This window comes from Haemaphysalis longicornis, unplaced genomic scaffold (assembly GCF_048455015.1).
Source record: "Haemaphysalis longicornis isolate Haplotype H1 unplaced genomic scaffold, Haemaphysalis longicornis Haplotype H1 scaffold_3, whole genome shotgun sequence".
NCBI classification, from domain to species: Eukaryota; Metazoa; Arthropoda; class Arachnida; order Ixodida; family Ixodidae; genus Haemaphysalis; species Haemaphysalis longicornis.
In genome coordinates, this window is record NW_027526335.1 from 99,818,137 (window position 1) to 99,831,926 (window position 13,790).

Sequence of the window (13,790 nt, forward strand, 5' to 3'; positions counted from 1 at the left end):
TCTTCGGCCGGTGGTGGCATTTTGGATGCATGTTCGCCTGTATAGGCACTGTAGGCACTTGGTTTGTTTCCCATTTGGACCAAACTTTATTTCACTGTCTTTTTATCTATTTGGCTTCAATCCGAGCACACGTTGTCCGGCTTTAAGTTTACACGGTTGCCTATTTTGTGTGTGCCATCTCTTCATCGGGACATTTCATTTCAGGTGATTCTTTTGCACAGATAACATTTCTCTTGCAAGCGTGTGCTCTTTTATCACGACACATACACACACCCACACGCACACGCACACACACACAGACACACACACACGCACACACACGCGCACATACACACGTACACCCACACACACACACACAGGAAGACTGCTGCTTTCACGCTCGCAACAATAATTGCGATAATTTGTCCTATGACATCGTCACCGTTAACCTCTTGCCCGATTATTGGCATATGTCGGCGGCTGCTATGTCAGATCGTCAAATATTCCTCTTACAACTGTGTATGCGCAACGATTAAATTTGAATACCCATCATTTATCTGGCCAATTTTCGTAAGTGCTGTTTTCCCTTCTTTTCTTTCCTTGCGTGGCGATGCCAGCCTCCCATATTTGATCTGGCGGGTTTTCTTATGTTTTCACCGTATTTTTCCTCTTGCATACAAGCTTTATATAAGAGACCAACACCCTGTAACTATGTAGCAGGCCGGCGTTGCAGCAGATAGTCTGTGCCCCAGTAAGCCACACCCACCCAGAGGAGGTGTTGTTAAGCAGCACAAGAGCAATGGGAGGACGCGCTGCTTTGAGCCAGATGCGACGCCCAGGCAGTAGTCGTCCAGCGTATGGAATACTCCGCCAGCGCCAACAGGTTCTTTACGGCCCTCTGAAGGGAAAAGCACACTTCAACGTCCAAACAGTTGCTTCGTCTGAACGGAGACCACAATAAAAATTTTCATCATCACCATCATTTAGAACTTCTCATCCTACTGTGTGCGGAAATTGGCAGCACTCGCCTTAACGGGACCCTGTAACACTCTCTTCAATTTTTTTTAATCTTAAATGCTTGAAGAACGTATTCATCAACACATCCAGCACTTATGTTAGGGTGTCGCGAAGTACCTCAGCCAGAAATTACTTCTCTATACACATCAGATAATTTAGAAATTTGCACAAAGATTTTTACTCCCTTTTCCGTCGCTGGTGTACTTCGACCGCGGGAAGTACCTCATTACAGCGATGTAGCCGACTTTCCTTCAGTTGCAGCAATGAACGCATTCAATAGCCACATAAAAAATGGCGGCGGCTTAGCTCAGCTAACCTTGGATATGCAAAGGAAAAGCTTGGCTTAGTCTGGTTGAGTCTTGGTTTCGCTTGGTTAAACTTTGATGTAGCTGTGTTTCCGAGCACGGCTCAAAGCCGTTCGGTACCCTGCAACGCTCACAGCAGGAGGCCCGGCCTCGCTTTCATTCACGGCTATCGCGGCGTTCCTCTTCGCCGGGCGCAAGACGAGTCACGTCGCCCGAGACGACCCACTGGGGCATGCGTGGGAGGCGGCGGAGTTGGTTGGCTTCCGATCAGCTGTGCGCCCGGAACCGCGGCGGCCGCGGCTAGTTGGGCAGAACGACTTAAAACAAACAGGGCCTAGTGCGTAGCGCCGAAAGCGGCGCGGCGAATCACGTGATGCGCTTCGAGGGCTGTGTCACAGGGAGTGTAGCTGCGGTGAAAAGCTGAACTTCCGCATCCTCGGCGAAACCGCTGAGCGAAAGAGGAAACCCACAAAAGCCAAGTAGAAATGTAAGGAGTATCTGCTGCGACGAGCAAATGGCGCAGTTGCGCTCCGTGCTGGCGACAACTATAGCTTTAGCAGTGATTCCAGACGTGAAGGAACAAGTGAAAGCGTTTATTGGAAATGTTGCAGAGTCGCTTTAAATAATACTCGCCAGTAAAAAAGGTTACAAACCATTTTTATATTGCGTGGGAAATGCCACAACAATTTCTGCTACGCATGCCTCCGATTTGCCTGTGTGTCAATGGCCAGGAAGAGTTAGTACACCGACACGCGCATTTCCCGAATTCCGCAGTTGCTCGTAATGCCTTTTCATAAAACACCACCCTCTCGTTTCCAGAACCACCATGGCGATCTCCGTGATGAAGCTCCTGGACGAGCTCAAGGCTCATGCCGATCCGCGAACCAAGGACTGGCCACTCGTCGGCAACCCAACCATCGTCCTGGCTCTGATCGCAGGCTACCTGTACGTAGTCAAGGTCTGGGGGCCGAGGTTCATGGAGGACCGCAAGGCCTTTGACCTCAAGTACGTCATCATGGTCTACAACGCCTGCATGGTGCTCCTCAACTGTTTCTTCCTGTGGAAGTTTCTCAGCCACTCGTACCTGGGCGGCGGCTACAGCTGGATCTGCCAGGGCATCGACTTCCACCACCCTAACACCGTTGCCATAGTTAGTTACGTTTGGTGGTACTTCATGGTCCGCATTCTGGACTTTGCCGACACCCTCTTCTTCCTGCTGCGCAAGAAGTACAACCACATCTCCTTCCTGCACGTGGTCCACCACTCTCTGGTTGTCGGGAACGGCTGGCTATTCCTTACTTTCGGAATCGATGGCCAGGGAGCCTTGGGTTTGTGCACAAATTCCTTCGTGCACATCGTCATGTACACCTACTACTTCCTGGCCGCCATGGGACCCTCGGTGCAGAAGTACCTGTGGTGGAAGCGGTACATCACGCGCATGCAGATCATCCAGTTCGTATTCTTTATCGGGTTCTTCAGCGTGCCACTCTTCAAAGACTGTGGCTACCCACGCTACCTTGTTTACCTGGCTGTCGCCCAGTGCTTCTTCTTCTTGGTCCTCTTCGTCAACTTCTACCTCAGCACTTACGTGAGGACCAAACGTGGTGAGGTGCACTTTTTCTGTGGGAACTACGAAGCCACGTCGACGGCCACTGTGCCTGCAAATACCGTAAAAGCAAACGGCAATGTGAATGGGCACCAAAAAAGGCAATAATCAGGAGAACAACAGCGCAATGAAGCGTGACGTGAGGGTTGACGAGCAGTAGAACACCGAAAAGCGCTCAAGAAAAGCAGGCCGTAAGAGCACACACTAGCACTCTTGGACAGACCTATGGGCGTTGCTGACAAGCTGATCACGTTTTTTTTTTATTTGATGACTTACCCGTCAAGAAGCACTATTTATTTGCTTGCGTTCCAGTGAAGCAGCAGTGTGGTGTCAGGTGAAGGAACCGAGTTCAGCCTCTCGCTCTGCATTTGTGGAATGGAGCGGCGCCTAGTCTATTGGCGGCATCGACGCCTGGCACCTTTGTAACCTTCGTCAGTGCTCGAATAGTAGGAGGTATCCTGGCGGGTATGGAGTGGTTACGCCACTGATAATTAAGGAAGGTCATTTTTTTTTCATTACACTTCTATTCTACTTCTTTTGACTTCCATGGTTTCGATTCGGGGGCATACGTGCTACGCATTTCTATTTGGTGTGATGCTTTGGTGTTAAATGTACATATTTCGTAGCATTCTTACCGCTTCTCCGTGTTCCTGCACCTTCATGCCCTGCTGTCATCGTCTGCGTTTTTGTGCGTGTCTAGCTCACCAGTATTCTCAGCAAGATTGCGTTTTTTTTTCAGGAATGACCAGACATTTCTGTACATATTTGTTGCACCATTACTTCGAGGAATACACATTGTTCATTTTCCTGTTCCCGTTGTATATTTCTTGCTCTTCCTACACCCATTGCGGAGCACTTTTGGGGCCCGCGTTATCGTGTGTCAAATGTCGTTGGGCGTCATGCAAGTCAAATGGCGCACACGTACTGAGGGGGATTGCTCAAGTTGTTTTAGACGTGAAAACCAATTAGGCAAAAGAAGATGTGGTAGCAGAAAAAACGATTGAGTCATTATGTTCAAGAGAGAGAAAAAAGAAAGAGGAGTTGGAAAACCAAATAAACGTCAACCTGATCCGAAAAGTTCCAACACGGCAGACGAGCTGTGACTGCAACGAAAGAGTTGATACATCCCTTGGGCACATCCCTATGGCAGTGGCCCAGCTTCTTTGTGCCACCGAAAAACAAAAGCGCTTGAAGAGACAATGACAGTCGTAGGAGTCGCAGGCGAGTCTGCGGCAGACTTCTCTGATGATTGTTGTTATTCCTCGCTTCGTGGGCAATACCCATGTGCGACACTGGCCAGAAATCTGACAATTTAAGCGGTTATTGCACCCAAGTTGACTAAAACAGATAAGCGAAAGCAAAACACAGAATAAGAAAATCTTTAGACAGAAAAAGAAAACCTAAACACTGAAAAGCAAAAGCAAAACACACAACAGCAAAACCAAAACATAAATAAACAAAAGATTAACACGAGGTAATCACAACGATGACACTAGGGAAATGCTGGCGAATTGCTACTCCGCAATTCCGTCCGCTTTTACGTTAAGTAGAATTGGATCCATTTTTTATTCGTATAGATACGTGGGATGAAAGGTATGTGAGAACTTCTGGCAAAACGTATTTGAATTTTTTATAGAATACTTATCATCATTCATCCAAAACTTTAGCATTGAACTGTCGAACGGTTGCCGCGGATTGGCTGTGTTTCTGTGCTCGCCATTTCCGCTGTTTTTTGGTATCAAATTACCGTTTGCGACAGCGTCTTACAGCTACAATCGAAATACGCTATTCAGAATCGATCGCCGTAGACAACGCTCCTTTGAAATTTGGAAGACAAAAAAAATTACACCATCTTCCCGTATGGGAACCCTGAGTAGTATGCGAAGTTGCCGTGGGGTCGACTAAAGTTCCCATTAGTTTTCTGTTCGTCGTTTCCGTTGACGTTCAGCTTCGCGTGCCTTCATTGTATCAGTAGCTTCTTGACGTAGTTTTAATGAGTGAAGGACATAAGGCGCGTTCGTAGCACATGCTGCCGTCTGGGTTTGTAGCACAGTGGGAAGAGCGCCACGTACCTCCCGTTGCGGCCAGAGAGTCGTGGGATCGAAACCGGGCGCCGCCTAACTGTTTCTTTTTATAGTTGACTGCGCTGACGTCAGCCCAAATGCTGACGGGGCTGAATAGACGCGCATGCGCAGTAGAGTGCGGACGGTGGACAAGGGAGGGCGGGACACAGCCCCGAGCATGAGATGCTCCGTATCTAAAAACAAAGCACGTAGCGCGCTTCCCATTTTATGGGCATTCGCCTCGCTGTTGCCTGGAACGGCACACGTCCAGTGGTGCGGCTGTATTCTCTCTTTATCAGTGTCATTATTTTCCATTCGCATCTTTTTCTTCTTTTCGATACAATGAATCAGAGGCTTAGCTGATCGCCCTTATTTAACCAACACATTTGCTCACAACGTATGCGTCCTTTGACACTCGCCTGATTGCTACGTCTGTAACTAGCCCACTTAAACTACTCCTGTAGGCCTCAGTACGCGTCTCTGACACTTTTTTTAAGTCGAAGGCCAGAATGCATTCACTAGGCGCACGTTTAGTCAGCTAGATCGATGGATCCGCTACGTTGTATGTGATGCCTTTTGGCCGCGCGTACAGGATACTTCAAGGAGCTGTCCTAAGTCCTATATTGTTTAACAGTGAAATTACCCATCTAAAGTATGTTCTTGCTCGTCACGTCGATGTCACACTCTATGCGTTTGATGTTTGCATTTCCTGTGAGGCGAGATCGCTTCGCACAACCCAAAAGAGGCTCCAGAGGGCGCTAAAAGTGTATGTCGCTACCTCGCGCCCGAAGGTCTCTAGACTTTGCCCCGGTAAAAGCGTTTCCGTGCTTTAATTTACAAACAGTCGATTCAATACCCGTTGATCCTCGGTGGATGCTGGGAGCAATAAGGACGCCCCAAAAGAGTCATTGAGATCAGTATACATCGAAACGTCTCCTAGACACTGGAGTCAAAACAAAACAAAAAAATCTGCGTACACCCATATCTCTGCAGTGGCGCAAATTACTGAATGTCTTGCTGGAAGTCGACGCGGCAGTGACTGCCAACCAATGGTACTTCTCTGCCCAAATTATGTCGACGGCTCGCTGCTCTCCTGACTGTTCTACAGCGGCTCTCACCAACAGGTAAACACCAGCGTTGTGCGGTTAGAAGTAATTGCCTGCGAACATGTCTGGGCCTTCCAAAGGACTCATCCTGCGCTGGTACTGTTGCTGGGGCTGGCTGGATATCTTTCCTTGGGTGTTCTCTGGCTGCACAAAACGTTTGGAATGGTTTCGAGATATATGGGTGCACTCATGAAAGATTTTTAACGAATTGTAAAACACCAATAAATTTGCAGGTTCGCAGAAGCCATAACCTCTTTATTCATTTTTATGCGCCCTCTCAACCACGACAAACTATGCCGCCTTCCAATTTCTCGTCTTGGACTCTCACACATGTGCACCAAACTTAACATACCTAGACTCAGCTTAAAGGAAACTCCACCTGGAATTATCCTTCTAAAGTTAGCACTTGCCCATATTGGCAGCCAATATCCTCATCTGACCCACATTTTACTTATGGCTCGTCTAAGCCTGACTGCAATTCTCTACTCTACTCCACAGGCCAAGCTAGCGCTCTCACTCCTTATTGAGCACGCAACACCATCTACGTCAGCGCAGCCTCATACCATTAACCAAGCACTCCGCTACATTCTTCGCCAGCCGCCAGCACCGTGGGTTATCTTCACAAATTCAAAGACAGCGCAACAAATCTCCGTTGTGCCAGCTGCTTCAGCGATCACAAGCATACCTCCAGTGACGTCGGCTACGTTACTCATCTCGCCTACGTCGCCGGGCGCCGTATGGCTCTACGGTGGACCCCTGCGAACAGTGGGACTACTTGCAGCGAAATACCTAAAAGACACAAGTCTTGATGAGACTTTGTAATTAGTCAAAATCATATGTATTCCTCTTCATCATTGTAATCTTCATCGTCATCGCATTCATCTGGCGTAGCAAGCCAGGCATCTTAGCTGGGCTGATGTCGCCAGGTTTCATTAAAGATTTTTCTATTCTCTCTCTCTCTCTCTCTCTCTCGCTCTCTCTCTCTCGCTCTCTCTCATGGGACGTGCGGACAATTCCCACGGTGTCATGACCCACCATCAGCGACGATGACACCGAAGAAGAAACTATCGGGGGGGGGGGGGGGGGGGGGGCGGGAGAGTATCCACATTTAAAGTTCAGGTTGAATGTTCATTTTTGGGGTCCTCGCAAATCCGAAGCGATCTTCCCCGAGCTACGCTGCAGGATTCCAAGGCTAACTTTCTATCTCAGATCAGGGCTTTCACCTACGGAGCTATCTGTGTGGTGCCTGGCCCCTGAAACAACGGAACATTTTTTTCTCGACTGCCGCCGTTTCTACGCAGCTAGACAAGTGCTTCTGAAGGGCCCAACTGAGCGTTCGGGGTTGACTTTATCGGCTCCACTTATATCATCTATTGGCGCCACAAATTTGGGGTATACAAAAAGGGACATATATAATTGCATTCCAGATATTCTTTCTGCTTCAGGTCGCTTGAATTTCTCAAGGATGCTAATTAATGGGCAATTCTGGTTTCATTCATAAAGAAGTTTCCTTTTACGGCCTCTTTCCGGAAATAAATTTGTATTTTGAGGTCCTCACGTATTTCAACAACCAATATAGCCCTGGCCGATCCTCCCTTGAGGATACGAGCTTAACACGTTGAGGGCATCATCATCATCATCATCATAATATAATATAATATTATTATAAAAAATTCCGATCGCCTGTAGAACAAAATCGTGAAATCGGTTTCCGGATATTTGTGGGCCAGCATTTATAAGCAAAAGTAATTGAATATATTAACGGGCTGAATAATTCGTTAGAAATTTGTAAACACGCAATTTTCCCAAAATTGTGATTCTCCTGATCAGGTGGGTGTTATGACATGTCTGTGGGTTACATATATCAAGGAAAACTTGTTCAATATCTCAAGGGGCCTGCGATAAAAAGAAATGTGGAAAAATCCTTTAGCGCTTTTACTCTCACAGGGGGCTAATTTAGTAAAACTTCAACAATATTGAAATCCTACACCATGATAGGGATGTACTCCTGAAGAGATGTACTCCTGAACCAGCAGTTTGGCTGTGCGTTGACATTATCTGTTAGACCCTTTCTTTCCGGCAGCAGTGTAATTAAAAACAAAACATATTCCCCCTTCCAGCAGTATCGCAGGAGGAAATTCTTAGAATTGGTTGTGTGAATTTGTATAAGAAACATTTATCAACACCAATTAGATGCATCAAGCATTGATACATATGTTGGGGAATCCTTACAAACATCCAATTTGCTTCAAAATGCAGATCTCCACAATTAGTGTTGGTTAAGGCAAAAATAGAACTACATTTTAGAAATTCTTACGGGCTAAATACATCAGCGAAAGGCACTTTGATATCTCAATGAATGGGCGAGATATAATCACAAATTTGCGAAAACACAATTTCTTCGTTTTCCTTTGTTACGGGCCTAATTTCCGAAAATCCCCTCTTATCGAGCCCCTACGTCGTAACAGAAATGTGCTTCCGAAGTTTCAAATCTTCAGGTCGAGCAGTTTTGGCTGGAGCTGATGAACCATTCAGTCAGTCAGTCAGCCAGCCAGCCAGCCATCCAGCCAGCCAGCCAGCCAGCCAGTCAGTCAGTCAGTCAGTCAGTCAGTCAGTCAGTCAGTCAGTCAGTCAGTCAGTCAGTCAGTCAGTCACTCAGCCAGCCAGCCAGTCAGTGTATCGGTCACTTATATAGGTATGGACTAGCGGTAGTACCAGGCGATGCCTGGGTGGGTTGCTGTAACACGGCCGCTCCATCTCCCCCCTTTAGCGCGGCCTGCCGAGTCGTTTCGCGAACAAAAGAACTGTGAAAGGAGAAGTTGACTCACTGGCCACGGCGGGAGGTGGGGGCGCTGCTCATGGGCGAAGAAAGCGCCTTGCCCCTGCTCGAACCACATCGTGCGAAGGTGGCATTTCTCTTACTCTTGGACACTTTTACTATGCTTTCGTCCGGTGAACATGCGTCCTCGATTTTAGATGCGACTGCATCTCATTCACTCGCCTTGTCCCTCCATACGGCGTTGTTGTTGTCCGTCCACACCCCTCCCCCCTCCCCCATTCTCCTCGCCGCGCGAGCTGCGCTCTCCGCCGCTCACCCCCTCTCCTCTCCGATAGCGAACACTCTCGCGAGGGGCATTGGATTGGATTCGATTGGGTTGGCTTGGCTTGGCTTGGCTTGGATTGGATTGGATTAAAGGGGATTGTGTTGGATTGTGTTGCGTCATAGCCGCGCCACGTTGCGTCATAGCCGCGGCAGGGGGTTCACGGCACGTTTCACGCGATGGGAGAATCAACCTAACGGAAACAACGGAACCAGACGGAACCCCCTATGCGTCGCATCTACACAGGGGTTCCCGCGAGGAGAGATGGGAGAAATTTTTTTATTGGGTAGCATTCTTTGCCGAGTGCCCCCACACCCAGGACCGTGTAGCGCCCTGCATTTCCACAATAATGCAGATATTGTGGAAGTTACATCTGTAAAAGTTATACTAGCGTAAATGGAGTTTAACTGGCCGCACAAAATTTTGAAAAATTAAAAGTAATAAGAATACAAACAAACTACGGAAAATAGCGAAACGTGTAACGCCCTGCATTTGCACAATAATGTATTTCGCGAAAGTTCCAGGTGTAATCGTTATAATAGCGCAAATGGAGACACTCCGACAATTGGTCATTGGTCAAACAAAATTTCGAAAAAACTAAAAAAATAGGAAAATGTAAATTAATTGCGGAAAATGGCGAACCGTGTGACGTCCTGGATTTCCACAATAATGCATATTTCGCCGGGGTTCTGAATCTAGTCGTTATAATAACGTAAATGGAGATAATTTGTTACAAAATAAACCAAAATATATTAAAAAAATTACGGAAAATGGCAAAAGGTATAACGCGTGGCCTTTCCACAATATTACAGATTTCGCGAATGTTCCACTTCGAATCGTTATAATAGCGAAGACGGAGATAAACGGTCGGACAGGATTTATAAAACCCAAAAAATTTTAATGTAAAAGCTCACACTCAAGACAAGCGGCATAAGAATGCTACGCATAAGTAGATAATTCCCTGAATTTTTGCAGAACTTTTTTTTTTTGTGACAGCTGTTAGGCTTACTAGTCGGTGGATGAAGTATACCGCACGCGGTGCCTAAAAAGTGTTGCGTCCCGCTTTGTAAATCGAATGCTTTGCGTTACCCGGAACTGTGCTACCATGAGCTGCCGTCGAAAGAAAACCTCCGGAATGTCGCTCCGAAAAGCGTGCAAACTGCAGCTGAAAGGAAAATCTTCGCGGAAAGGAGCGTACCAGTTTGTGTTCAGCCTTGACCAAGGGGGGCTGAGCTATCCCGCCCTGAAGAAGTTGTGTAAGCTGGTCTGTACATTCGTCGAAAAAGCCATCCAGTCAGCAGAGATCCGCCGCTGTTGACAAATATGCAAGCTACTTTCAAGTCCTGTACTTCGGCCCCTCACAAACTATCCTCTGATGTGGCGCTCCGCTTCCAGCGACCCCTACCTCTGTGAAGAGTTGAGCGAGCTCTTCATCAAGAACCTGCTGAGGCCGCTGTTGGCCAACTGGGGTGGACACCTAAACAGCTCGCTAGAAAACATGCTACGACTGCCCCGGATTCCCTTTTCCCACAAAGTCCTCCGCTTGGGAACTCTTGCGGCGATGTATATTTAAGTAATAATCTAATGCGCACCTGGAAATATCTACGTAGTATCATTTCTGCCAATTGTCGGATTCATATTGTCAAATTTGGCAACCTGCAAGTCGCGAAAATGAAGCCGCAGCGACGCGAAAATGCCGGTATACATAAGCTCAATAGTGCAATCCCATTAAACGTGGCGTCAGATGTTAAGGACCATGTCTCTACTCCACGTAAATATGCGACTGCAGCCTGTTCAGCAGGGCGACTCAAGGGAAGCATGACAAAGCGTAGTAATACTACAGCCCAACCACGTACAACTGCTAGCGAAGATGCCTGATTGTGTGGCGTCTTTCCGAGTCACCGCCGCCACATCGCCGATAGCGCGCGCCACAGGCAACGCGGCGGAGGAAAAGGGAACTATCGCTCTCACAGCAGGGCCGGACTCGACTCTCCTCCTACTGCGCTCGAGTCTGGCCGTGCTCACAGGCGGAGGGAGCATACGGCGGGCCGCACCAAAAGGGGGAGATCGAGCGGCCGTGGCTGTTCTAATGACCATATAGTGTAGCCACGTGTCGAGTTATTTCTTACTCGTCGTAATTAGTTCACCGCGAAGTTGTACAGAATTAGGAGCTCCCGACTGTTGTCATTACATAGGCTTCTACTGGAGGCGTATGTTTATGGGAAACGACTGGAATACTATCCTGAAAAACATTGTACAAAGGTAGTGTGCTCAAAGGACTACTTAGCCATGGGAAGTGTTGGCTAAGAAGGGGTGATGGATAACCCTCAGTCACACTTTTATACTAAATACAATGTGCTCCTACAGGAGGCGTGTAGTTACACAAAGCTTAAACAAATGGCGCGGTACTACAACGCGCGAAAATTGAACTGATTTTAATTTCCTTTGAGGGGGGCGGGGGGGGGGGGGGGGAGGGTATTTAAAGAACCCTGCTCGCCTTTTATTTACTTGTTAGAAGAAAATCACTAAATGGTTTTCGGAGAATTGCATGATGGACATAATTCGTAAGCAATATCGTATTGGATATATCCACGGGCTGAATATTTATCGGGAAATCTGTCAAAACACGTAATTTACCCAAAACCCTGATTGTCCATTATAGGTGGCTGTTATAAAAAAATCTTGGAAAACAGTTTTCAGACAACTGCATGGGATGTCTAGTCAACAAAACATCTTCGAAATCACAGCTGCCCGCGATAAAAAGAGAAGTTACTTTTAAAAAAAGTTAAATAATTTTCATTTTCTCGAGCTAGAAAGTTGGAAAAATATCGCTGATTTTTACAAAATTCGGCGATATTCAGCTTCTACACATTAGTAGGAATGCACTCACAAAATTTGACGCCCTTAGAACCATGAATTTCATTGGGCGTTAACATCACGTGTTAGCAGTGGCGTAAATAAAAGGGGAGAAGGGGGGGGCGCCTCTGGCGCCACTTGGGCGGGCGCGCCGAGCCGAGTACGACCAATGGGTGCCCGAGGGAGAAAAATCGCAGAGGAGTGGCGCAGCGGCAAAAGTCGCCGTTGAAAAGAGTGCTAGTTTGGACTTGTCGGTACATTGTAACAAACGAACAGCGCTGAGGAAGACAAGAACGAAGAAGGGGGGGAGGGGGACAGAAGGGGAGCTGTGCCGGGTTACACATGCTGAAGTCACTGAAACTAATGAAGTACTGCCATCAGCGGGCGACGCGCGGGCAATGCGGGGGTTTTGTGGCCAGATTAAGTCCAGCGCTGCTGGCGTGTCGCCCAACTATAGTGCCTAGAATATATCCTGTGCACTATACTCCAACGTTTAATGAATCTATAAAAAAACAGCGCAAAATACAGGACCAAGTAAAGAACTACAAACCGCAGGCGCTGACGAACGATTGAGCGCTTTATTTCAGCTGGGACATAGGATAAGATAGAAGAACGCAAAAGTGAAAAAACAACAAAAACAGATATCGCAATGAGATATGATAGCCCGTCACAAAGACGTAATCCCCCACGTATATTTGCGGTGTAAGATGTTCATGACAAGTGCACTATTTCCTTCCCCAGAAGCGCAACCGACGGCTCGCTACACGCGCGCTTCCTCGCCTTTTAATTTCACAGGCTTCCAATATTTCCCGCTCCCTCCATCCAGTAGCACCTTGGCAGCACATTGCGCTTCCTGCGGCAGCCCTGCACTCTTCCATGACTGCGCGATCCTCGCACGGTAGCCTGGGCAGAGGAAGCGGCGAAATATTTGAAGCCTTTGAAATCAAAAAGAAAGGAAGCGCGTGTGTAAGCGAGCCGTCGATTTCTTTTTTACCGAAGGGAGAGGGGGGGGGGGGTAAAGTTGTTTTTAAGCCCCCTCCCCCCGGCAGAGAAAAAGCGAGGTAGTTTGCAGGCGCCCTTAAAGGCTATGAAAACAAAATAGATGTTTGGTTCATTAAACAGACTGCATTGTCCCGATAACAATGATACCAATCTTATCGTAAACTTCAAAAGAATAATCCCCACCCACTTTCCGTCGATTTCTCTTTGACATCGCAGGGTCTTTTTACGATTGGCGTCAAACGACCTAAGACACAGCCAAGGAACATGGCTGCGCTATTGTCTAGTTCTATTGATGCTATCATTTCAACTGTTACGTGCACTTGCTAAATAACTCCTGCTAATCACTCCTAAATCAGTCCTGCTAAATCACTCCTGTCCGTATTACGTCACTGCAGCGCGAAGTTCGAAATTTTTTATATTTGTTGCATTGCTCTGGTTCAAAAACGTCTTCTGGGGTTGGAATGTATCTGAGTGAGTAACCAAAGCTAGGCCAAAGCTACTAGAACCAGGCTAGTTCTTTCAAATTCAACAAGGTTGTATTTTGCCTTCAAATAGGCTTACGGTCTCTCATGATATTGGTGTTGGTTATGATGGAATGTAGTGCCACAGGAAGTTTTAAACGGGAAAAAAAAAATCCCCAGATCGCGTGGTGCAAATCTGCGCCCGTGATACGGTACGTATACTGCACGCACGGGCACCTTGTGCAGGAATTGCATTAAATGAGCATAGTTTCATGTGATTACTTGCTTTATTTC

General features: G+C 47.3%; 1 pseudogene; it reads left to right on the top strand.

Annotated features, from left to right (window-relative positions):
* Nucleotides 1-1,939: 1,939 nt before the first annotated feature.
* LOC144173345 (very long chain fatty acid elongase AAEL008004 pseudogene) lies at nt 1,940-3,668 on the top strand (annotated as a pseudogene).
* Nucleotides 3,669-13,790: the final 10,122 nt, after the last annotated feature.